Source organism: Larus michahellis, chromosome 10 (genome assembly GCF_964199755.1).
Source record: "Larus michahellis chromosome 10, bLarMic1.1, whole genome shotgun sequence".
NCBI classification, from domain to species: domain Eukaryota; kingdom Metazoa; phylum Chordata; class Aves; order Charadriiformes; family Laridae; genus Larus; species Larus michahellis.
Genome location: NC_133905.1, coordinates 1,576,213 through 1,603,787, shown reverse-complemented (window position 1 = coordinate 1,603,787; position 27,575 = coordinate 1,576,213). Strand labels below are relative to the sequence as shown.

The 27,575-nt window shown below is 37.5% G+C and overlaps 1 protein-coding gene across 7 annotated transcripts in view; it reads left to right on the top strand.

The window, feature by feature from the left end:
* ERC2 (ELKS/RAB6-interacting/CAST family member 2) overlaps positions 1–27,575 on the top strand; it is a 510,348-nt gene that overhangs the window by 396,146 nt on the left and 86,627 nt on the right. The gene's annotated exons all lie outside the window — the stretch shown is intronic.

Here is a 27,575-nt window from a genome sequence, read left to right as displayed (position 1 = left end):
GAAATGAGTCTCGGTAGCATGCAAAGCAATGGAAAAATAAGGAGCATGACTGTTTGCAGCGTTCATTTTAATTCTCTCGTAGAGTCTATGAATTCTAGCTCTATGCTTAATTAGCTAAATGGGTGTTGCTACATTGACTGGAGCCCAAGGGCATTTTGGATTTGTGAATTTTTAGACATGATTGTTGTTTTACTGCAACTTGCTTTTTACTAAACAAAAGGAGGAACCTCCCTAGGAATGTTTGTTTGGCAAACTACGGACAGATTTGTGACTAGTCTTCATTCCTGTTAAAGTACTTTTTTTCATTATGGAAGACGTCTATATTTCATATTTTAATTGGAAAATTTCATATTAATTAAAAAGTTACCCTTCTTTTTTTCTTAAAGGTGTCATTACTACTGCTAGTATTTCCAGATATTAATTGCCTGCTGTCGAAGACAGAGGGTTTTCATTAAAAGTACATAGGAATTTATTTAGCTGTATGTATTTGGTTATTTTTTTATTGATTATACACTGGAAATACTTGAATAGCTTGACAAACATGAAACTTTTTCTGTGTTTCCTATGGAATGGAAGATCAGTGAAGAAAGTTTACTATTGTTCTTTTGAAAAAAAAAAAAATAATTTAAATTTCTGTTACAACACAGCTATGGCCAAATACAAAGTTGAAACCCTGGGCCCATTGAAGTCGATGAGAGTCTTGTTATTTATTTCAGTACTGTTGAGTTTTCACTCAGAGCGGTTTCTGTCTTTTGATTTGTTCATAGTCTTAGAAAAAAAAAATCTGTGCATATACATATGTGTATTCTCAAAGGGATTTGTACAAATTACATGTCTTTTACTTTACTCCGACAGGCATTTGTCTTGTCTTATCCTTGGTATTTATGAGACACCAAATCACCCTCAAGTCTAGCTATAGAGCGTTGTTCTGTAAATTCAAAATTTTTTTGTCTGTCACCTGTGTTTTAGCTGTGTGAGTCAGGCCGTTCTGCCTGAACTTTGGCCTCAGCTTCTTCGCTGCAGGTGCAGAAGGTGTGCAAACAATCGGGAAATGTAGCTGATGAACTGAACTTCAAAGCGTTTGATGGAGTCAGCCTAAAGACAGCAATCACAGGGCCCACAGTCATCGGTCGAGCTCTTTTATAATCTTCCATACTAAAAATAAATAACACACTAGAACAATTTCTAACGACACAGAAAGTGAGAAAAGGCAGTATGTATTTTCACACCTAAACTTTGTTTCGAAATGTTGTAGTTGCTGTAAGCAGGAGTAGATAGATAATCACTGACTTCATACCGAAAGAAGCAATCACATAATTTAGATATAGTTTAATATCTGAAGCTAAGCTGGCATCTTGAAAAAGTAGCAAAAATCTGCTTTAAAGTGACGAATTCAATGCTTAATTGAAATTTGTTGGCTTGCACTTCTACAAATATTCATGTGAACATGTGAAATTAATATTATTTTTCTTGAAAACAGTTTCAAGCAGTTGTTTGTGTGTATTAGAGTACTTGAGTATAGGACTTGCAGCACAGCATTCCTCTTGGAAAGGCTTGGTTTGTTTGGAAGCAGAAGTACCACCTCACTTAAAGACCTAATAAAAGGTCGTATGACCTAAACTTTTGAATGTAAGATTTTACAATTGAATACTAAAATATGAGAAAAGAGCCCATTTTGAATAAACATGAGATTTATATAAAATTGCTTTGGGAAATTTATGAAAAATACAAGAGAAAATGTTCAGTAGAGTACAGAAAGTACCTAATAAAAAATTATCTATTTTAATATAAACAAACATATTATTCTCTGTTAGTTACAATGCTATAATGCTGCTTTCCAAAAAAAAAAAAAAAAAGAAAACCTCCCTGTGCTGACCTACTTAACATCAATGAAATACCAAAATACCAGTTGTCGTTGCATATGTCTCTTGATTTCCTCAAGGAAAGGCTTTGATAGGTGATGCCTGCTGTCACAGATCTCCGGTCCCACCAGCCGCAAGGCCTGGAGCCACTTCTGAGGCACGTCCCTCTCTCTTACACTTCGTGGTATTCTGGCAGTGGTTTCTGATGCAGATTTTCAGATCACACACATGCACTAATGGAAGCGCTTCACCTGGGTGTGGTGGCCAGAGCTCAGACTGAGCCGAGTGAGGTGTAGATGCAAAGAAACAAATATAAAAAAAGACATTTGGCTGTTTCAGCAGGTGTACACTACTTGTATAGCCATTCCCTTTTTCTGCCAGAGAAAAGGCATTGGGCGGGATGGGATTGTCTTGAGTTTGAGCCTTGAATCCGTGGCTGAAACATGATGATTTGTAAATAATTCTGTAACAGAGAGTACAATTCAGAAATCTAGGAAAAATATTTCTTCATGTGATTTAATTAAGTTCAGTATCAAGCATCTTGGGAATGTTGCTTTGACAACACTAATCTATTTGTATACTTATGCTCCAGCAGCAAATATTAATGTAATGGATTAGAAATAGTTAAGGAACGCCTGTTAATATTCCTTGTTTTGCTATACTGTCCCACTCCAATTAGGCATCCATTTTGGCATCAATATTCTCATTTGTTTTGTGCTAATTTCCCATTTCAAGAGACCGCTAGGCAAAGAGCAACTTTAGTTGTTGTGATGGAATATCCCTGCATGTCACAGATGGCAGAGCCTTGCTGCTTCATTTTGCTTCGCTTTCAATCTTTGCTTTATAGACAGTTCACCAATGAAAATGTTGTCAGGCCTGTTTTCCAGAAGAGCAGTGATGATTTCACTGGTTCCCTGCTGGAGCCTTTCGGATCATCTGGCTGGCCAGATCATGCATGAGCTCTTCTTCAGCCTGGCTCTCAGTTCGACCAAACTGAGCCAAGCTGGCTATACAGTTCATGGACTAGTTTAATTCTAAACTAGATCTTCTGGACTAAAATGAGCAAGCTACTCACTTTGAACAGCTGTACCGCAAGATTTGAAGAAGTCGTAGAAGGGAGAGGGACAAGCAGATGGAATCTCTTTCAACAGCATATCTGGATGTAGACGAGGATACCTGTCCACAGCCTTGGGCCATGGGCAGAGCACTCTGCAAACAGCTGTGCCAGTCGATGACGGGATTACCACCCACCTTTATGTGCTTGTTACTGCTTTTCTCCTGGAGATCGTTACCCTCCCAGATCTCTCAACAGGAGAAATCACTCCCATCGGTCCCGTATCAACTTCAAGCAAACTGAGCCAGGTTAGCTGAAACAGTGATGAATACCCATTCATCAGGCGAGCCTGTTTCTCCTTGCCTGGTGTGGATTAGAGCACGCCGACATTTCTGACTTTCTGTTGGAAGCTGTGTGGTAACATCCAGCTGACGGTTAGTGAAGAGCAGCTAGCGGCGGTAACATCTTCAAGTGGAAAAGCACAGTCTGGAAGAGAATTATGTCCATAAATTAAAAACAAAAAGACCCTTACTGAAATCACTTTATCTTCAAAGGCTCTTGCACCAATTTAGGTAATCAGGTTATTAAAATAATTTAAATTAAACCAGTGCACTTTTCTTGTTTAACTAATCAGAATCAGAACCTCTTTGTTCGTTTTGCAGATAGACATATTTTTACCAGATGCAAGCATGGAGATCAGTAATAAATGATATTTTCCATTTTAATATAGGAGCTATACTTTTGGATAGTAAATCTGTGTTAAGTTCTAGGAAAACCAGTTCTTAAAAACAAAAAAAACAAAAAAACCCAACCAAACAAAAAAAAAACCAAATCAAAAAAAACAAACCAAAACCCAGTTTGGCTAGATCTTGCAATAAGTCTTTGCTGGGCCAATTATATTAATAATATGATTAATTTTGTCACACACAGCTCTAGGACCTTGAAATGCATTAGGTGATAAATCTCAAAGAAAGCTAAAAGCTTTGCTCTTTACAGTAGTTCTTAAAGCCTGTCTATAGGCCTTCCCAAATGACTGCTCTTCCCTGATACGGCCGAGGCCTAAATCGTTATTTGTTGGAGCCATCAAAGCAGCGCCGTACAGTCACGGTCTTTGTGCAGTGTTTTACATCTGTTGACCTGGCTCCTGCATGTGAGTTTTTCATGAGGATTCATTTTAGTTCTAAGAGTACAGACAGGGTCAAATGTAACCACCGAGGCAAGTTTTTAACGGTTTCAGAATTCTGTTAGCTAGGATGATTTTGATTATGGCAGTTAGAGGCTTTAGGTCTGACTTACGTTGGTTCTGTACCCCTGTAGGAATTTATACCTGTGTAAGTAATAACAGATCCTAACGTTTTGGTTGAATTAAGTTGTGTTCAAGCCCTTTGGGTGGAAAGTGCTCTGAGGTTGCCCTTACATTTTTTAATGTAATTGGGTATTATATCCTACCCGCGTTAATTGTGGGGAAAAAATAGGATAAAGGTGAAAAGCTTTACTCCTTTTGCAATTTTTTTTTTATAATAGCTCCTGATCTAATGTTGGACTTGTCTTCAATATCACGCTACTGAAATAATTTTTTTCCAAATCTCTAAATTTTAATTTCTGCCTAATTCTGTGCTATACTTACAGTTTAAATCTGTGGTTAGATTTAATGAAAATGCGAGTCCTCGTCCACCCTGTTTGACGTAGCCTCACTCGTCCTGTCTGAGGCTGACAACATTATTGAGAAATTTACATAGATTCTGCAGCGCTCATTTGCCAAACACTTACGAATGGTAGGTCATCTTTTTAAAAACTTGTAAAACTTCTTGAAATCTGTTTGCTGATTTCTCCCAGATTTCTTTATCAACCAGATTCAGTTTTTGATCCATCTTTTATGCAATTGTGATCATTCATCTTCTAGGAGATCTTTTTCTTAATTTCTAAATTTGCTCAGTTTCTCATGTCAGTGGCAGAAAAGTTAGTAAGAAACTGTCTTATTGTAATTATTTTGTATTCAGATGAACTATTTTACAATTGCACTGTTGAAAATCAATTTACCCTGAGGCTTGTAATATATTTCTGTGTGTAATTAATAGATGGAAAAATATTTAGAACTTGAATTACCATTCCTTTTAAAAAAATGGTAAATGCTAAAAAATTCTCTGCTAGGAGTAACGGTTTTAGAATTGAACCTGTCAACCAAAAGAAGCCTGAAAGGGATTGCAGTTGAGAAGAGGGCTCATTCTCAGAGGGTTAATTCTTTTTTTTTTTTGTTACATCTGTTTTACTTGTTTCATAAGTTCTGTAATTTTTAGTAAGAAGTGGTGCAGACTACTTGTTCAAATATTGCAGTGTCTTAGAGTACTGTGTCTTTTGGTTTTGTAGGAAAAAGAGGTCTTACTATGAAAACTAAAGCGGTATGTGAATCCTCCACAGACACAGTCTTACTGCTTGAAGAAAATTTGTGAAAGTTTTGTCTGGAAATGGTCCTTCAATATAAGAATTAGAAGAAAAATACCCTTTCTTTCCTTCTTGAAATCAGTGTAGCTTCTAAGAATGTATTTTAAGACAAGCTGAGTGAGAACCCTGCCTTAGTTACAGAAAAAAGATACTCTACAGAGGAGAAACACGAGCTCCCTGGCTATATTTAACTGCTGTTAGCACCGAGACAAAATGAATACTGTCAATGCACTTTTACCAGCGTACTCTGTTTTTCCTCGAGGATTGATAGGTTTAAACGTACGGATTCTCTCCTTGACTCTGGCAAACTTTGATCTGATGTTGAAGTGTTCAAAAGCTGCATGTGTTGCAGGATTTCAGCAAACCTGATCTTACAGGTTTAACTTAAATATCATTTCCATTTTGAAGTCTGTCATATGGGCGTACCACAAAGAGTGTTTGGTTTGAGCCCTGATGTCTTGGGTGGTGGTATGCAGCAAGTAACAGAATACTGGGAATAAAGAAAAATCCTGAAATGAATCCCTCCAGCTATGGGCTGGTTGAGAGCTAGAGAGACAGGATGTAAAGTAAAACCAGTATGTCTCCCTTTGATCAAAGGATAGATTCCCCACCACCACCCAGCAGGTGATTAACACAGAAGTACATTCTCCCCTAAATGGGCTGATTGGACAAAACTAACGATCTGCTTATCACCCACGAAGCAAACTTCAGTTAGTAAACTGGTCTTAGAAATATTTCAGATGCTGTGTTTGTGCCGTCAGGTTCGTGAAGTTATGTGATCTGGTGCACTTAAGTTGCTACTAAATTGTCTTAGAATATTAAATTCTCCAGAGGAAGAATTACTGAGCACCTTATGAAACTGCATTTTTCCTTTCAGAAAATAAGTTCTTTCCACAAATAAGTTGTTAGATAATTTTCAGTTGTGTATGCTTTCTGTCTTTGGAGAAATTCATTGATAGTCAACTGCATTAAAAATTTTGAGTGTGGTGAAACAATAGCGTAGGGTGTGGCTGTGCGTGGTCTTACGCACAAAAGCCGCTCAGAAACAGACGACCGGCTGGAAGATCTGTCAGCCACAAACTGTTTTTCTTCAAAAGTAATGACAGTGGGTGTTTCACTGTGTTTCAAAAAGTGTAATACTGAGTTTAGAAATCTTTGTTTTCTCATGGTTTCGTCTAATTTTATTTATTACATGTCAAATACATGTTTATTGATGAGGAAGGACATAGCACGTGAAGCCACCGCTGTCCTGAGAATTTACAGTGCAGTAACAGGCTAATGTCAGTGAACTCTGTCATGGTTCCGTGGACTTCTGTGACGACAATATTTCACACAAGAACTTTTAAAATGAAGAGTGCGTCAGCTATGCTGTTCTCATTTTCCTTGTTATGGGTTGCTTTCCAGTACAAATCAGAATTTAAACGACCTCTACTATATTTTGCTATTAGTATGATAGAAAAAAATCTCATCAGTGAATGCCTTTTTAATAAGTAGCCTCACTTGGGATATCCGATAGAACATAATCTTAAGAAAATTTTTACTCAAAGTTCGTCGTAGCACAAACATTTTGATATGAAAGTTAATCAATCTCTTTTACCAAGCAGGACCTGCCACGTTATCATCATTCAGAACAATGTATTTCAGAAAATGGAAAGCAATAAGCTAATTACTAAGGAAACTATTTTTTTCGTAATTTTATTATGTGAGATCAAAGGTATGTATACATATGACACATGCGTTTTTTGCTAGGATCCTGCTAAGAATAATTAACTGAAGTATTTATCCTCTAACCCAAGATCTTTACATTCTTTGTCGTATCACGACTGAAATTTTGAAACAGACAAAGATGCATTGCCAGATTCTAAACCAACATGAAATAAATAAATCTTAACCAAAAGAGATGCCAGCATTCCATAAATAAAGCGTGAATGGCGTATTCTAAAAAATACACCACACCACACCCCCCCGAAATCTATAAAAGCTGTGCTGGATATCGTCTTTGTAGTTGTCTGTTACAAGACTGCACTGTGGTTGCCGAAAATGGCGTGCTTTGGTATTGGTATTGTAATGCAATTTTAGCAAGCTTCTGTTCCAGAAAAGAATTGTTTATCAACCAGTCACTTCTCTTTAGATCAAAAAGCAGCAGTTGGAATATAAAACCTCCAAATCTGCAGGAGAGGTGTTTGACAAATTAATGTAATTTAATAAGATGGAATAACCCTGTTTTAAAATGTTATTTACTTACTGGTTTTTTACATTCTTCCCACAAACGGTGGGTAGAGCGTGCAGAGTTTGCAAGAACCTAATATTGGCTTGGCAAATGTTTCAAAGATTAATGATCAGGTAGTTCCAACACTGGTGTTTTTAAATGATGACAGATGAATAAAGGCTTTGTAACAAGAAGAAAACAGGTGCTGAGATGGACAACGATTTATTCTGTGTATTTTGAGCCTTTTTTCATAGTAGAAAAGCTGCTTGCTTCTTCAGTGACTAGTTTTGTGTTGTTTTATGATTTTAGCTAAAGACTCCATCTTTCATGACATACTGCTCGAAGTCCTGTCACGGTACAGCTTAACAAAGCGTCACCCAGCATCCTGATGTGCAATCCTGACTGCCAATCACTTGGTACCTAAGCAGAGAGGCGCTACCCTGAATGTCCCGGGGCTGAATTCTTGTTTGCATTTCCTTTACAAAAAGCCTGCGGTTGTTATTACACCTGCTGGTGTTCAGTGTCACTGACCTCTCACCTAACGTACAGTCAGGTGCTCTTTTTTAACAGGCAATCTGGCATTCAGCCCACTTAAATTAGGTTCATTTGTCATGTACTCCTCTCTGCCAGCAAGCAAACTGAGGAAAAAGAGGTCAAAGTAGGGATTTCTCAAATGTAAATGTTTCCTGGAAGCTGCTGTTGAAACTTAGACATGTCATTCAAAATGCATGTTCCGGCCTGCCTTCTTTCTTAGCAAACTAATTGTCTTTTACAAGTACTCGCTTTTCCGAATGGCTTTGCAACAGTTTTGCATGAAGTTGTTGCATGCATTTTTTTATTGCCAAATATTGTTGCAAGCAATAAATAATCACTGGGCTATATTAAAAGCATACTTTGCCCAGATGCTCCTTTGAAATACTGGATTAAAAAGGAAAAGATTAGTTCTAAACCATTCACAGGAAGTGGGATCATGCAAAAGGCTGGTTTCATTTCCAAGTATCTTGTTGCAATCAGTGCTTTTGTATATGGGATGTGTACAAATTTATATTACAATATGATACTAAACCACATTTTAAAATTATTTCATTTTTTCACCCTTTACAGGTTTTTTTTCCTTGGCTAATTTAATCACATGGCCCAACGTATGAGTAACATGGTGAGATGTAGATTCTGGTAGTAGACCATGTTACTTCTTTTAAAACTTAGCAGTAATTAACTTCCTGAAGAATTGTGTGGATTCTGTCAAATTACTAAATATTTGAATGCCTGCGACAGCACTACAACTTGTTTAAGGTAGTGATCCTTGAATCGAGATTATCACAGCAAGATACAGCTGTCCCCAGTAGCAGAGATGGAGCATGATGAGGTGGCAGGAAATGCCCTTTCTTCCTTGTAGAATAATAATTTGGGTTTAGTTTTACCATCCTTATATAGGAACCGAAACTTCCTCAGATATCTGTGTACAGTTGTGCCTAGATCAAAAGTTAACAATGTTGGCTGAATAATGTGTTGTCTTTTGCTTCTGCTCTTTCATTTCTGCTGCCAGCAGTGAGGAGGGAAGGTAGTTTTGGGCTGGTGTTATGTCAGTGGGAAGGAAGAGGTTGGTAACGAAGTTGGGAACTGGCTTTCTGAGGATGCAGATTGACAAAAAGAGATGCCTTTAAACCTGTGATTGTTGTATGTGCCTGAGAGAGAGACAGACCTGCTGACCGGCGTGAATGTTTTCAGGCAGGCGGAAATAGGAAGGAGCTGGAGAACCTGGCGAGTCTTAGCACCGGGGTGGGGTTTACTTTGTTTTGGCAAGATTGAACATCTGAGATGATGGAGTGAAAAGCTGAATAACAAAACAGGTTATGTGGGTTATGTCCAATGAGAGTGGTAGGTAAATTGTGTGCTAAATTAGCTTTAGGGATAGCATTAGGATTTGGGGAGAACAACAAAGGACTGAGAGATATAAAAATAGTCATTATTTCTGTACTCTCTTCAGGTTATTCTTTGATGGATCTTCACGGGTTTTTTGAGGTCCCTTTTGTTTCCATTTTCTTTTGTTTCCCTTTTCTTATGTCTCTACACCCTAATCTTTGGATAATCTTACCTGCAAACACTATTTACTATGTCTCTGCAGGTAGTTCATAATTGCCATTCCTACCCAAGATCCAGCTACTTTTCTCCCCATTAAAATCATGGCTATGGCAACCCTCAGTATCTAGTCATTAGTTTGAGGAGATGTCTAAAATAGGTAATCTGCCTTTTGCTTCTGTTTACTTGCTCTCATGGTAATTATATAATGATCTGTCTTTTCTAATATTATTTATTAAATCTTTAGATTCCCCAAATAGCCAAACTGCCATGATCTGTAGTTTACTTCTGCAGGCACATGAAATGAGCAGCACACAGCTGAAACCTCAAAGCGGGAGAGGGAGGTGAGGTCTAGAACACAAAGGGAGACTCAGGTTTTCTGTTTACCTTTTTTGTGGCTGTGTTGTGCCAGAGCAGCTTTTGTTTTGGTGATGTTTACGTTAGGCTACGAATGAGAAAACCCTTTAGGAAATTGGCTTCCAGAATAAAACACAATTGTTTTGTTCATTGCTAAAGGTAACAACTAACGCATGTAAGGTTTCTGCTACTCTAGATGATTCGCTACCTGACAGTTTTAATACAAAATAAACTGGCTGGGATTTTAGTATGGGTGGAGATGTAGCATACGCATCATCTTGCCAGTTCACAGAAGAATCTTCTGATGGGGCCTTTCCACTGAGTTAGACAATGTGTCTTAGTTATGTTACTATAAAAAACCAAAACTATTTCAGTAGAAAGAAATAGTCATAACTGGCACAGTGAGTTAAATTATCTTCAATCATCTACAGACAAAGTACAAAGTACAGAAAAAAAGTGGTGTAGGCATAGCAGATGTCAAGTGGACAGATTAAAGAAATCCCACTCCAAGCGTAGCGGGATATTACCAAGGTATTCGAAAGATTAATTCAACAGTTGGAGTCTTTAAGCACCACCTTTCAAGACTTAAAATTCCTCTTCTCCTACACTGCATTTATATCTCTGCCCAGTGAATTGTCTTAAGGAAGACATAATTCATGTCTTCAGTAGCTGAATACCAGGTCAAATTTTAAGAAAAAATATCCAACAAACTACTCAACCGTTAGCATTATAAGTGCTATCATTTGTTTCAGATGCTTTTATTTGTCTTTGTGAGCCAGCAATAGCATATGAGCAGTGAAAAAAGCTTTCTTCTTTCTTCATGCCGTTTTGTCAGTTCTTGAAAAAACCCTACTCCCTTAGAAAAGCCTAAAAAATCGTTCTTTTGTTCTCCAAAACTAGTTGAAACTACACTGGAAAAGACATTTTATCTGATTTTTATTCTTCTCGGATATCTAGATTAAACAAGACAGATAAGAAAGCCACATTTAGGTCTTCAGTGGTGGTGGGGTTTTAAGTAGTTGGTGGAGAATTTTGACTTACATAATGGGTTTAGAGATATGTATGTACAATACAGCTAGATAAAGAATATAAATATAATAAAATGTATAGTGAGGTTAGAGATACCCTGGAAACTACTGTTCTGAGATGGTGAGCAAGTAAAGAGTTCATATTACATATCATATTACATTTCAGTTTTGAATGGGGGAAACCACTATTATTTTATTCTACAATTCCTATTATTTTGCAAATCTGCTGAAGAAGACAATCAAAATAATTAAAGCAGAAAATTACGCATGGTCAGTCACTTTTAAGGAAATTTTCACTTTTATTACTTAATAAATAGTTAGATTAAAAAAAATAAGTTTTCAGGGTTAATAATACCCTGTCTTCTGCGTTCCAGTTGGTGAAAGGTAGAATAGAGTCTTAAAGAGTTTGAAAAGTCTTCCCAGAATTTCACAAATTCTGAGTAATTTTCAGGAGCTAAGGAGAAATCAGGAAAGGTGTAGAAAGTTGTATAGAAGGTTTCCCTCAGTGTGGATGGACCATCATCAACATTATGCTTTTGATGGCTTGTCTGCCAGTCGTCTTCTCTGCTGGTCAGTCCAGTCTACACAGTTGGTTAAGGGCTGGGAATTGGCAGAATCTTAAGTCTACTCCAAATATAACTTATTTGTAAGAGTCCATCTGACTGTTCTCCCTGCAAACAAACAGTCGCATCATCATTTCTGTTTGTCTGCTTTGCTGTGGAATGTGAAGAAGAGATTTGAAAGAGAACCCGTTAATACAGAAGGCACAGTATAAATTTACTCCTGTGAAATCAGGAATGACTCAAGAAATCGCGTGTGTGGCAGAGTAAGAATTCTAGATCTTATTGCCAATTTCCAAGGCAACTGCTGAAGGCAATCTTAAACACTTGTTCTCACTTTAGAAATTTCTGGCAGACACAATATTATATTGTTTAGGACAGCTTGTATAATATCCAAAACAGGACCAAAATTTGGAAACAATGGGAGAATTCGGTGTTTATTAATCTGGAGGGCGTGCACATAGTTTAAATAACTTTACGATGTAAACATCTATGTGCGTTAGAGTCAATAATTAAAAGCTTTGCAGATTTAGGAGAAAGAGTTCCATTTTAAAACTAAATTAACATGTCATAAAAAAAATCTTAACATAAAACTGGAATGCAGAATGATATAGCACACCAAGGTTTACATTTTCAAATCCTTCTATGTACCCTTTTCTGAACGCAAAGCCCAGTACGTGCATTTGGACTGAAAAAATTAATCACACATAAGTCAACCATCAACAAAGGTTTGTTCACATATATTTTTGCACCTGGGTTTGAAAATGTTGATTTCCCTGGATTACTGAGACTCAGTGCATTTACATTTATTATCATTTTGTATTACAAAATTTCATTGACAACAGATCAATGAGTCACATGCTTAGAGGCAGCAAGAAATAATATGCCCTTTTGATAGCTGCATTTTTGTCACTTGAAATCTAGTAAATTTCTCTTTTCTGCTGATTTTCTTAGAATTGTACACCGTTTGCATTTCTGTGGTGTAAGAGGTGTATCATGGTAAAGATTATGACCAAAATTCCAGTACACCATCAAAGAATTCCCAATGCTAAAAAAATGTGAGAGGGTTTGATTCACCAGATTTAAGCTTTCTTTATGTCAGGGGCAAAAATCAGGTCTACCAGATTCCAGATCAGGTCTGTAGTGTTTTCCCAAGGGTTTGCCACTTACTAAAAAGAAGGCCTGTTGCACAGAAGCCTTAAAAGTATAAACTCAGCTATTTTGGTTTTGTGGTTAGGACAGTGCTGTTTATTGAGTTTCCAGGTAGGAATCTGGTAGGTTATCTAGCACTCAATAAATTACTATATAGCCATTGAGCTAAAAAAAAAATCAAGACGCTTAGAGTGTCTTCATTGGAAATTAGTCAACTAGCCCATCTGCTTATTTAAAACAATATTATAAAAATGAGGAGATGGCTTCTGGCATGATTTCCTGGTTCTATAAGGGCATATTTTGATTTCCTATTCCTATTTACACAACTTCAAAGAAAACTCATTAATTGCCTTGCCATACACGCTACATTTTCTTGGTTTATTTTTATGTTTGCAGGCACACTGTAAGCCTGAAAAAGTAAATATATTTTGCTGGCTAGATTAATGAATTCCTAATTGTTTTAGCATCTGAATGATGGAAAATTTGGAATGCATTGAAACTTAAATATATCAGTATTTGAGGTTGAAAGAATAAATGCCATGACTCTGTTTAGTGACAAAGATATATTTTTAATGTACTGTTTCATTATCCTGACATGTTCGAGGAAGTCTAAATCTAAATTCCTTGGCCAATTGGCTTGACTTTCCTGCCAGGGTCAGGGGATTGAGTAGTTGTGCCAAAGGGTTTTATTCATCCCTATTTACAGAGTGACTGGAAGCTTTCAGAGTCAGCCATTCCAATCACTCGTACCTGACCTGAACCCACATGAATGTAAATCCACTTGGCATTTACCCATCCCATTTGATTTGCATATTTAGCTGTATGGTTTGTATCTTTTTTTGTAGGCATAGTCAAATAGCGTTGATTATTTTGTGAGACTCCCTTGACCAGTAGCATCCTCCGTGAGCCAGCGAAAGAAGGAAGGGGGTATAAAGGACGTACTCAGGCCTAATGCCTCGGTTTGCTCTTCGCCGACAGTTTAAGCAGAACATGTGCGTGCTGGCGTACGTCTTAGTGAATGTCTCTTTAACTAGCTGTGTGGCATGAGGGCCAACGTGATGAGGTGGAGCATGCCAGTTTTCCTTCCCAAAGGATCTAGTTGTTCACATTGGCAGGAAGTTTTACTTACCAAAGTGGTCAGCAGCTGGCAAAGTGAGCACATCCAGGTCCGAGGTATTCCTTAGACGCGTTTCTTCATGGGAATTTCTTATGTTAACAAAGGTACGGTATGCAGCGTGCTTCATATTCTGTTGTATTTATCAAGGCAAAGAAACAACCGTGTGAGTAAGGTCAATATACAGTAAAAGTTATTTTAGGGTGAAGGTCAATATGTTGGTCCTTGTGGTTTGTTGTTTAAATCTTTAGAGATTTTACATAGTAGCAGCTATTTCCTGGAAGCAATAGGAATGAAGTGAGATCCTAGAAAGATTTTCACTTTTCATTTTCCCTGTTGTCGTTTTAGGGAAGAATGGTACTCATCCTCCTAAAATGAGTTCATTTCTTAGTTGTAAAGTTTATATAACTTTGGAAGACTTTAATATTTTGCATGTATTAAAGAAAACGTGAATGTGTTTTTAAAAGTACACAGATCTCATTCATATAAAAACTGAATAAAATTAGCTCAATTGAAGTGTTATGTTTACAAAACTTTTACTCTCTCTCATGTGCACCAGATATAAAGCTACAGAAGGTCCTTGTTTACGCTGGCAAGTCCAGGGACTTGTCTCCTTCCTGTCGTGGCCATAATGTCTCAATGCACTGTCCTGCCGTTGAGGTCATTGCGTTTCTCTACTGCAGTTGATTTAGAACATTATTTTTAATGAAACTACTACGTTTGAAATCTTTTGCCTAAAGCAACGTGTTTCTCCAAATAATTCATAGAATGATAAAATGAATTTCAACTCTTACTAAAAAAAAAACCCACAAAGTTGGTGTAATCTTAGCCAAAACAAACAAGCAAAACCCCTGCACCAAACAGGAGTTTAAAGGTAGCAGAAATAGATAGTTTATTAAAAAAATAACTTTCTGTTAATATTGTTGACAACGTTAAGACACACCACACTTTGTCTTTAAGGGTTTTGATGGGACAGTGTTGTATTTAGTAATTTGTAATCATTATGGCAGCCTGGCTGTTGAAAGGCCATCTCTTGTGGCTGTCTGGAGGAGATCAAGGTGCATCACCTGCAGAACAAGGCCTTGTTTTGGCTCACAGCTGTCCTTCTGGGAAGGGAGCACAAGACTTTGAAAGAATGTTACTGCTAAATCCATCCTTTCACCTCAGTTACAAGCTTTCCTGTATGTGAAGTTTAACTGCAGATGAGTTGTTTCCACAATAAGGCTCCTGTGTTCGCAGTTTTTAAGGCTTGCTATGTGTTCTGCTATCAGTGTTTTCTCAGCAGGATGACAGCAGCTGTTCTTTGATTGAAACATGAAGAAAGATGTGTTGAAGTCAGATAAGCATCACTGCTAAAGCAGCTTTACCTCCCAATTTGCTGATCTTTGTAATATGGCTAGTAATAAGGAATGCTGAAATTGATCTTTGTACTTGATTTAAATTATAATCTTACAAGATACGTGTAAATCTACCTAAGGAAGTTTTTCTTCATGTGTCTCTGCTTCTTGAGACAAAATGCACTCACATCATTGCAAACTAAAAGGTGAAGAATAAGAGGACATCATCTGATGCTCGGTAGGAGTTCAGTGGGATTTTTTTTCTTGTCATTCCTTATGATTATGATTTGCCTTTTTGATGACTTTTCAGTCTCTCTCTTTTTTTTTCTTTTTTTTTAATCTGAAGTGATTTGTGGTTGGACAGCACTAGTTTCTTTTATCTTCATTTCCAAAGCTCACTTGCAAGACCGCATTCAGCAGCAGATTAATCCTCAAATACTTTGGTTCAGTTTTCACAGTTGCTGCCAAATAGGCCTTTTTTCACAGACCATTTTATACTTTCTGATACTAATAATTAACAATTGCTTATAGCAAGTCTGCTTCTGTATTCTGCACAATGAAAAGTAAGCCTTACTGATACAAAATACTAATGAAGATAAGGAACATGAAAATTTACATGAAACTTTCTGTCTCTTATTTTTTAAATGCTGTGAAGTATAGTGGGCAAATAATGTGTTGGTGAAATGATCCCAAGTCCTTTGGCAAATACTGAAGATTTTCAGAATTTAAATAGGCCTAATGAAATGCTCAGATCTGGTTTCTTCAGATCTCAGTTGATTTTGGGTTATGTACAATGATGAATGGCGTTCTTTTGAAACAGAGTGCCAGCTCTAGTGTCTGCTTAAATCCGCTGGGTGCCAATTAAATTGCATTAGGAATAAATGGGTCTGGTAAGGTATATTTCCAAACAATACATGAGATGAGAAACTAATCTCCCAGCTTTTTAGTAACTTTTGAAAATACGTGTCATTGCTAAATTTTCTTGCCAGGGGACCGAACAAGTAACGTTTTTGATTCCTCTCTAGGCTGAATTTGTCTGTGATTGAAATTGTGTTTCATTTTTAGTTCAACAAACATCAATACATTTTCAAATTAACAAAACTTCATATTTAGTTACAGTCGAAGTTAAAAAAAATTACACTTATTTTCAATAGGGTTTAGCTTGTCTCCTTGATGATCTATTTCTAATCTTTCTATTGTATTCAGAAAATCACAGAAGGGCCGGGGTTGGAAGGGACCTCTGGAGATCACCCAGTCCCACCCCTGGCCAGAGCAGGGTCACCCACAGCAGGTGGCACAGGAACGCGTCCAGGCGGGGTTGGGATGTCTCCAGAGACGGAGACTCCCACACCTCTCTGGGCAGCCTGGGCCAGGGCTCTGCCACCCTCAGGGTAAAGAAGTTCCTCCTCATGTTTAGGTGGAACTTCCCATGCTCAAGTGTGTGCCCATTACCCCTTGTATTAAAATAATAAATATATTACTTTGGTATTTCAAATTTACAATACACTCAAATAAGCATTTTCTGATGTTTGCAGAAGCTAGTTTTTGAATCTTCATGAACTACCTGATGTCTTTAATGTTATAAAAATTAACTGTTGCCTATTGGTGTACATATAGCTACCTTTGACTCTTACCTCAAGTATATGTTTTAGTCCTCAGAATCATTAACTCATACATTGTCTGTAGTCTAGGATAAATTATCATAGAATAAAATCATAGAATGGGTTGGGTTGGAAGGGACCTTAAAGGTCATCTGGTTCCAACACTTCTGCAATGGAATATATTCTCAGGACTAAAACTTTGAACAAGAAATATTTCTTCTTAAGATGATAACCACCCAAATAAAACCATACTTACATGAGGCTCCTCTTACAGTATTTGTACAAACTTTATACATTACATAAAACTGGAAAGTTGTCATCTTAAAAGCGTGCTCATTATGCATCAGGAATCATTTCTGCAATAGGAATTTAAATAGGGACAGGGACTTCTCCATGGGCTTTCATCCAAATGGATATTGAATAACGTACTTAGAAGATCTTTCATAAATATAAGTAGGACCTAATTTAATTAAAGCTTATTCAGAGATAAGAGGATTGTGCTTGACCATTGATAGTATTTTTATGAAAGGAATACTAATGACAAGAATTTTTAAAAAATGTACACAGGTCTACCTACTTGAAGGTAGTGATTAACCACAGAATAGGAAAAACACAGAAAATTAACTTGAAAAGTTCACATTCCAGAAAATATTAATCAACAGAAAATTCCTGTCTCCTTTTCCTCCTATCTCTGCCAATGTCCTGTTGAAGAGACCTGTCCTGGTGTTTTGCAGAAGGTAGATATGATGACTCGTGATAATAGGAGCAATAATTGTAATATTGCTACTACAAGTAGTAGTAATAGTAACAGTAGAAGCTTGTCTTCTCTAAAGGTGCTCGTTTCTATTGACATTTTAAACTGAGAGTTGTATGTGTTGGTGTGTTAGAGCACTTTGTTTTGGGAATGTCCCCATTGTGACACTTCAAAGGAACACGCCTGTTTTAGCTGGTTGCAAGCTGCTATGTGACTTGCTGCCGCGGAGCAAATTACAGCTCTGAAGAAAGCATTCCGCGCTGGGTTCTGCGCTCGGTTCCTTTCGGGGACTCACAGACCCTGTTATCCCTAAAGAACTCCAGAGGATGCAGAGGCTGGAGGAGGGATGAAGAGAGGGAGTGAATTGGAGCCCCCTTACTGGGAAAATCTTGAGAAGGGTTTGGTGAAATACTGTGAGATCATTCTAGGAAGGCAAAGCATTTACAATAAATTTAGAGCACACAAAGAAATTATACTATATTTAAAATCCTTCAAAATTTTAATAAGACTTTCATTCATTTCTAAAAAGGTCCCGTGTCCGTTCCAACTAATTAGGCTAATAAAAAGCAATTAGAACATCCCTGTTTGCAAAGAGAATTTTCAGACTTCTTTGTTTCTTCATTGTTTTTAAGCAGACAGGCTCTAAAGTATTTTGGTATAGCGACACTCGCTGTATCCATTATCACTCTTTCCTTTCTCTTACATATTAGTGAATGTAAGCCAAGACATTTTTAGCCTCCCTGGTTTTCATTCAGTTTTTCAAACAAAGTGGTAGTGACTCAAACAGTTCTATCAGCCTCTCAAGGAGGCCACTTTAAGCTTTGGCAACTTGCCATAAACATAAAAATACTATTTATCTATTTATTTGGGGGTGGGCGCTAAGACGGGGCAAGTGCCCCCATTTTTTGTCTCGAACAAAAAGAAAATTTCCCCTAACTTGAATTGTCTTCAATAATAAAGCAATTCTTTTTCAAATTTGTAATTCAATTAAATAATAACAGTAATTAAAATTGTTGAAAGAATATTGCTGAGTACCCTAAATCCATTGTAAAGGTAGGCAGCAGGTCTGGCTGCGTTTAATTACACTGTAGTTATATTCCAGTGGTTAAAAAAACCTTGTGTGTTTTGTTTGCATATTTTAGTCTGAAAAACAATTGACATAATTATTGGTTGTTAGCATTCAGACCCTGCGTTAAGAGATGTCTGGTTTGTTTGCTCTTTCCAAAGTTGAACCAGTATGAGAAGTTGAAGTTGAAATTCCATTGTGAAATTTTGCATGTGTAGCTTTGACTGTTTCCCAGGTTGGGTCTGTGCCCCCGCTTTGTTCCTAGGCGTGAAGCAAACCTTGAGAGGGTCTATTTTCAGGTCCTGGTTGCATTTGTAGATGGGTGGCATTTTCAGGTGGGACTTCAGTTCATGGGGATAAAGGATCTGTCTCAATTTATGAAAAATGTTTGCAAAATCCCCACCTGATGTCTGAATCCAGGCCATCAGCTGCGTATTTGGATTGAAACCTGGTAATCATTTCGCCCTACTGTGAATTAAAAGGCTGACAGCTCAGTCTCTGGTTTTTATTTTCCATGCTGTAAATAATAATGGTGCTTTTAAATTAAAAAAAAAAAAATAATAATTCTTAGTAGCGTTGATATCACATTCATTTGCTTTCCCCGTATTTGCTTTTTTCCTGGTCAAAAATGTTTGTGTCTTAAACTATGAAAATAAAAGTCAACGGAATAAAGAAGGCATATGTTCAAGTTAGCAGGGTCATCTGTGGTGTTCATCTTTTGGCATAATTTTTGAGCAGTAGGGTGCTTCCTTTGAAACACAACTCAGGGATTTTTGATGATTTAACAAAGTGCAGAGTACGGAGGAGTGACTGATAAAGGACTCAGAAGCAGATGTGAGTCGGAATACAAGAAACCTTATGTATCATGGATAAGTTATTGCAGGGATCCTTTGAGGAAAGCGATACACTGTTGATTTCAAAGGTTAGAAATAGCATCCTGCTGTATTTTATACTTGTAGGAATTGATATAGCTGCACAGGCTGTGAACTGGTCGCTATTCTTATGGCCTAAGGAACTGCCTTTTAAGTATTACCTGCACCCCCATTTCCCAGGTGGCCTCTGCCGTGGATAACTGCGCTGTTCCGATAGGATCAATCTTAATGAAACAGAGCTGACATTTCAGTATATTTCTTGGAGCAAGGAAAGATGCTTACTGCAGGTTTTTTCATACTCACTAAAATAATGACCGCAGAACATTCACCCTAGGTGAAGCGGACGATGACAGTTCTTTCTTTCAGCGTGTTTTCAGCATGATTTCCAGCTTCTTATTGGAACAGGAATTTATGTAATTTTCAGTGTTAATGCTCATAAATTGTGGTTTTATAATGCAGATAATTCTTGACTATTTATTCTGTCATGCTAATTTTTGTTCTAGATTTTAGTATGACATTGATTTAGGTAATTTTCTTGCCAGATCTCAAAAAAACCAAACAAACAACTGCAAAGGAGTGACATAACTATTCAGAATTTAATGCAGGATTTCATACCTTATGGAGATGCAATCGTGTGACACTCTACAGAAGCAAGTTGTCTTGAGATGTTCATCAGGTTGCAAAGCTGTGCTGCATCTGGTGGTGATGGTCAAACATTCGGGTGTAGCTTAACACCGCCGCGGGGTCTTGCGTTGTTACTTAGCTGTGCCTTTGGCCCAAAGCTGAAGCATTTTGAGCTAGAAGAGCTGGGACGTTGGAGCTCCACCCTACATACCTGCAGCAGCCCACCCCATGGCAGGAAATCAGTGTGATATTTCCCAGTAACTTCCAGGTTACAGCAGCCCTTTCTAGAGGACACGATGCCTGCATTGTGGTGGCTGGAAGAGTCATAGATAAGGAAAAAGCTTTTTCATTTCCTAACCAGTCAAAAATTGGTGCTTGGATAGGATACGTGAAGGTAAAAGAACACCGAGGCTGCGCGTTGCTCTAAAGAATGCAGAAGAACATCTACTGCTATCCTGGCCTTACCCGTAAAGGATTTAAGCCAGCTCCTTTTTATTCCATGTATTGCTTTACGCAGTGAGAAATCGTTACGGTAACAGTGCTTCTGACCAAAACCCTTGGGTTGTTTGCTGTCATTAGTGGTATCGCCGTTTTCAGCTTGGCTTCAAATTACCATGATGCTTTTCAGGAAGGTAGAGACAGTTTCATAACTTAGGTAGTCATTTTATTGATGTTCTGCCTCACTTAAAAGTCTCCATTGTATTTTTTTTTTCTGGATTCAGCATATTTTATTTTTTTCCTAAACTATTTAGTCACATTGCTAGTTTTATTTAATTTTTGTTGATTTTACTTAAAATGAGGGGTGGCTTGGAGTGTCTTGGTTCAAATATACATCATTTAAAGGGTAGATGGATACCTTTTCTGGGTGACATGTTACAAAGATAAACTACTGTCACATGCCTTAATATTTTTTCTGAAGATGATTTATCAAGTGATTAGCAGAGCTGTCAGAACTCGCTTATATTTATTTCCTAGTCTAGAAAGCTTTTTTTAAGCCACTGACTTGTCTCTCTTTAATTCTAAAATAGTAATCTCTACTGGTTCCTGCAGGGAGATAAGGCAGAGATCTCTGCTTCCCAGGAGGTACTTTTTGAAGTATGAAGGCTGTACCTTTACAGAATAGTAATGAGAAAAATGTCAGTGCAAAGGATTTTCTAAAGTAAAATTAAAAAAAAAAAAATCTATTACATAAGATGTCATGAAATAATACCTTTGTTTACTTTATGCTGTAGATGTATTTTTATTGGAAATATTTGCTTTTTAGTTATTAAAGATATGTTTGGCCATTTGATTAGTTTATGTAGAGTTCTGTTTCATGTGGAACCTCAACTAGCCTACACTTAAAATAATTTATTAAGTTGATACCTGTATTCCTCATTTGAAGTTTGTCTTGGGAATGGAATGTTTTCTACATTACTACCGATAATTACTTGGACATATGATCAGTATTGAGAAAGAATGAAGATGACTTGTAGTTTCACATCTGTGTGTGTTGATTTAAAAGAAAAGTTAAAGAAAATTCTCATAAATTGGAGCTCTTGGTACCTTGTTTTAGTGGTTAAACCTTGTATACTTGTTCTGGATAAAGGATTTGAATGGAAGTACATTTTTAGGGGCAAAACTAAACAGGAATTTGTGAACAAAGTTAGATTATTTTTTACTTTTTTTAATGTATTTTGATGCTGGAGTTTCCATGTAAACGTATGAAAAAGTGAAAAAAAGGTTTCAACTCGAATTCTAAGAGAAGTTTTGGAAATTGAATGAATCACTCTTCCTTCTAATGCCAGATTATGAAGACAGTTTAATCTCAAAGTATGAGTGTTTTACTGACAGGTTCTCATGTGAAGAGATCAGACATCCATCTGAGACGTTTTTATTGTAATGATTCCTTCCCTTGGAGGAATGCAGGCTTTTACTTATTTTAGAGATGATTCCAAGTGGTTTGTCGAGATTACATCTTGCATGTGCATTTTAGCTGGGATTGTGTTACATGGGAGTGACAGTTTTTAAAAGGCACGGTTCAGGTGGTACTGCACAAAATGAGTAGCTCAGCTTAATGGAAAAAGCTAATTTCTACACATATGTAGCAAGCAGCTCTAGAGGAAGTCTGTAGATAATGTACTTGAATGTGCACGTGTACATAAAAGGTAGCATTAAAAAAATTACTGCTGGTTTATGTTCGTGGAGAGCAGGCAGTTGTATATAAACCATCCTCAAGTCTGGGGCACTTCACAACCAAGTGGCAGCTCACATCATTTTTAAAAGCGTGTTCGTTGATGGACAAAAAGGAGTAAATACTTTCTAAGGCAAACCTGACTGATGCTCAGTATTGCTCTAACACTTGGTCCCATCCCAACAGACTTCAGACTTTAATCAAAATGTTACGTAAAACTTAGAATTCACAGATGTTTTACTCAAGATGGCATCCCTGTTTGAAGCAGCACTAACTTCAAAGTTAGATCAGGTTGCTCAGGCCCTTGTTTGGACTGAGATTTTTTTTTTACTGAGACCTCAGAGTATATGGTCAGTGAAATATATGGAAAGTTATGAACAGGTAGTACAGAAGTAAGATTAATTTATGTATTTGTCTATCTGCATTTCATGCAAGCAAGGATAAAGCCAGATGTTGTGGGAATGATGATAATAAACTACCAGATGTAACTGAAAGGTCTTTTCTGGCACCACAAGTTCTGTGTAGGTGATCCTTCTCGTCAGGAGGACTTGGGGCTTGTATCAAGGAGATTTTAATTCATCAGCAGTCAGGCAGGATCAGGGAACTTAAGAATGAAACTTACCTGCATATCTGGAGATCGTGAAATGCCCTTTTTTCTATAGGAGATTGAACTGCTGTGAAAGGAGCCGAGCACACACCGTCCTGGTGACTCCACCAGTGCCAATACACTTTGGTATGTGAATTTATTAGATCAGTCAGGAGAATGCTGTGAATGGACTTCTCTATATTTGGAAACCCTGAATCTAGTCTTTTCTGCCTTGATTTCTCCCTTTAGATTACTAGCAACTCTGTATTGGCCAAATCTACAGTACTCCTTACTGTCTATTAAGAACTCAGATGATATTAACTAATTTACTGTTAGCCAGCTATAAGGCTGTTCTATTATAGTAATTTTGCAATAATTATTAACTTGTTACCTAAAGGAGAAGAGCTTTAACTTCCTTTATCAATAGAATCATAGAATCATAGGGGCTAGAATCATAGAATCATAGAATAATAGCTGGGCTTGGCCATTTTCCTAGCTTCCTGAAATAGAAATCAAATGAACTTGCCAAACTGTTTAATTTGGAAGTTATTTCATAGGAGAGCAAGGCTTTCTAATTCATCTTAGTTTATTATTTGCTAGCCATACGATATGAGCAAGTGAAAAATACATCTCAGAAGACAGCGATGATGCATGAAAAAACCAAGATAGAATTATGTATATGGAAAGTACAAAATGCCCAAAAGGTTTTTTTATTATCCGTGAGAGCTGGTTGAAGTCTGTTGGTGCTGCTGTGGAGGATGCTTCTGCCCTTTCCTTGACTCCCGGCTGCGTGGTCTTTTTGCTGTCGTTAGTACATCGTCATTATCATTAGCTCAGCTTGCAGTTCTGGCTGAACACTAACCCTTACCAAAAAAAAGTAATAATGATTGCTGTATTGAATCCGTGAGCTTAGCCGCCCACCAGTTAACCAAACGAATAGTGGTGCCAAAAAAGGCCAATGATAAAAACTGCAGTTGGTGAGCGAGAGGTGGGAGGAGCAGGGAGAGGGGCGTAGGAAGGCAGATGTTGCCTTTTAGCAGGGGGGCAGATAAGCCCGAGGCAATTGTAAAATGATATCCGTTGGCATCAGTTGTAATACTCATAGTTGCTGCATATTTGTGCTGTTTTAGGAATAGACTGCTAAACCAAACAAAAAAATAATCCAAGGAGTTTGGAGTACTCGTGTGTTCAACCAGTATGTTGTTGTTTTTTTTTTCTCCCTTTAAACAGTTCACCAACATGAGGTCTTTGCATTTTACCTACATAACCGATTCTTTAGAGGTCAAATACAAATTCACCCTGTAATATCTTTACTGGTTCAGCGTAACGAAAATGGAGTTTTCCCATCATTGCAGGCTATAAATCATACAGGCTAGTCTTTCTGTGGATAGACTTCAATTGTCATTTCTTATATATAGCACTTGAAAAATTATTTCTAACCAGAAGTTGAACTTCTGTAACAAAGTGCCTATTCATTAGCCATGATATTTCCTGGATATCAGAAGGCTATCTGCAATAGCCTTTTATCAAAGAAAAGATAAGATTCCTCCATTCCCTTTGACTGAGCCAGCCCCAGCAAGGAGTAAATGGGGGAGTTCTCTACAAGAGTCTTGTCTCCTGTTGCAGGTAGTTACTTCAGTTGCTTTTCATTTGGCATTAATAAAGCGTTTTGTTCAGTTGCAGTTTAATCCCTAGCAACAGCTGTCCTTACCTAGAAACGCATTAAATATTTTAATGTTTAAATTTATTAAATATGCTTGCAATTGAATTAGTATTGCATTTAAGTAGCATTATTTTAAACACGTAGAAAGTGAAATTGCTGGTGTTTTCCGTTTTTCACAACTAGACAATCATCAGTGTGTACAGCCTTTTCAGTGAAAACTGAGCAACAGAATGAGTGAAGTCAAAGACGGAAATATAATTAGTGACACATATTAGGCCATACCAGTTACAGAAAAAAGGAGTCGAAACTTAAACGAACCAAAAATATATAAATAAGTGACAGCCTTGCTCTGCTGTAATTTACATTCCAAAAGGTGACCCACGCTTTAAAGCCTGCTTCCTCCAGTGCTCAATAAAAATAATGGAAGTCACAACAAGCTCTCTGGCCTGCCCTGAAGAGACAAAGGCTTCTGAGACGATGCAAACTGAGAGAAAGCACTTCATTGTGACACTAAATTGGATAGGTCTTCCAAATAACAAAACGTCTTTTTAGGATAAAATGCATTTTGCATAGATTTCTTTATTCATTGAGTCTTTTCTCCTAATATGACAAACAAAATTTAATCACATTTTAGAAGTTTAAAAATAGTCCTGAAAATTATGGTTAAATTGCTTTGCTTAGATGTGTAAAAGAGTGAGCCCCACACTCAAATCATGGTATTTGGCAAGTCTGTAAGCATGGATTTTGCATCAGATTATTCCAGGTGTTCTTACAAGAGAAGGGCCAAATGTGTTTTTTTTAAAGTGGTTTGATTTAGGCATTGTTTTCTTATTAAAGAACCTTTACCCAAAGCTTATATTCAAATCACATATGTATATCGTATGTATGAATAACTATTTTTAATGGGTAGTGTCTGAGGCGAATTTAGCAGAGACAAATCTTTTTTGGTGAAAAAAAAAATCACAATAGAAAAGGTCAGCATAAAGTAGTGGGCTTCATCCGTAATACACTGGTGCCAGGAGCATGAGAAGGCAGAGTCTCTTAGGCAGGTGTAAGTTGCCAGCAAGAAAAATGGAGGACCACGTGCATATCTATTGTTATACGTTCTATTGTTTTATATTATACATTATATAGTTATATGGACCACAGCCATATCTTGGGCTGTGGATTGTAGTGTGTGCACAACCATATCAAATGCACTTCCAGTGCACAAAGCATGTCCTGTATCTTCTATCACACCACGTATTTTTCAGTTCTTTCTGTGGTATCTATTTCGCTATACCCTTCAAGCTATTTAAGGATTCTGTAATATTTTCAGAAGAAAACTCACCCTATACCTACCTTGCAAATACCTCTCTGCAGATGGCTTGTAGTTAAGTCTGGATAGAGTCTTATCTAGGTTGACTTAAATCTCATTTCTTATCCTTAAGATGGCCCTTATGCCAGTTTATACTTCTGTACATCTACGTTCACCTCCGCTCAGTGTGTAGATAACACTCTTCATCATCTCTGAATGTAGTAACAGTGCAGAGAAGTCTTAAGCAGCATAAGTGGGTTTAATCACAATATTGAGGGACAGAAGAGGAAAGACTCTCAGGAATGTGTGTTAAAATGTAGACAAAGGGAAGGGTGTTGACTTACATTTTCTTTCATGTATTTAGTTGCAAGGTGCCGTCAGGACAAATCCTACTTCACTGTGGTTCGGTCGTCAAAAATGAAATGCTGCTTCCTTTTTTCCCCTATACTTTCTACTGTCTCTTCTAAAAGCTGATATTCAACCCTAGTGCAATTATACTGGAGTTAATTTGGTACACTATTTCAATATTTGGATGTATGAGAAAAGCTGCAAATTAGAGTTAGTCTGCCCTAGGTTCATAGTTGTAGGATCCTAGAAAGGTTTGGGTTGGAAGGGACCTTCAAAGGTCGACTTGTCATTGTCCGCCCGCCATGGGCAGGAACGTTATCTCCCCTTCACCAACATCCTTCTCTCCAGTTATACGTGCTCATTTTACCAGCCCCATTTTGCATACCTCAGTTGGTGTCTCTGAGTGTGCCTTCCGCGGTACCACGTTTCATGTCAGTTCCCCCCCGAGGGGTTCTCTAAGTGTGACGTTATTTCAGTCTCAAATGTTTTCAGTTGCAGTCCCTACACAATTATGGTAAAAGTTTATGGTAAAAATCTTTCCACCCCCTTTTATAGTTGGTAACTGCCAGAACATCCAACAAATCTGCAGATACCATGGCACTCCTCTTTCCGTAGAGCATTCTTCCTGTAGGTCTATGGAACCGTAAGGATTCACGCGTCTGTGATGTGCTGACTCTAACGCACTAGCCGTCGCTAACTAAAATGTCAGTGCCTAGGAGTTGACCCTTACAGTCAAGGCCACTGTGTCCCGTGGCAGAGCTTCGCTCTACCGGGGTGCTGCTCCGATAGGTCGTGGGTATCCGTGCGGTACGGGTGTCTCTCTCCTCCATGGGTACAGGAGTATTCTTCCTGGTGCCCCCGTGGAAGGACTTACACTTTCTGCGTTTAGAATCTGAACATTCCCTCAAATAACTTTTTGGAAGGGCAAAAATTACTTGGACGTTGCAGTAAATGAATAAGCTTGCACATTATTTCATATTATTATATTATTGTTAATTCGTATATATTATTTCATATGTACTATATGTTAATTTGATTATTTTGATATTAATATCGCTTGCCTTTCATTAATTTAATTTTACCAGTGGTAAGCAGGTTAGAAAAATAAATAAATGGAAAGGAGGATCGCTGCCAGGGTAGGTCAAATTTTAGGCCTTCCGCTCTTGATCTGTTACTTTAAAAAACAACACCAAAACCGCCACCCTATAATTCTGTGAAGACATTACAGTCTCTTAAGTTAACAGTGTAAATGTTTATTTAAAGAATAGGTTTTTTTAAAAACTTGTCACTGACCCAGCGTGATAAATAATCAAGGCTGGATTAATTTAAAATCCGTATCCAGCCATGAAGCCATAGGTCATAAGAAGTTTATGTGAAGAATGAAAATCCGTAGTCTC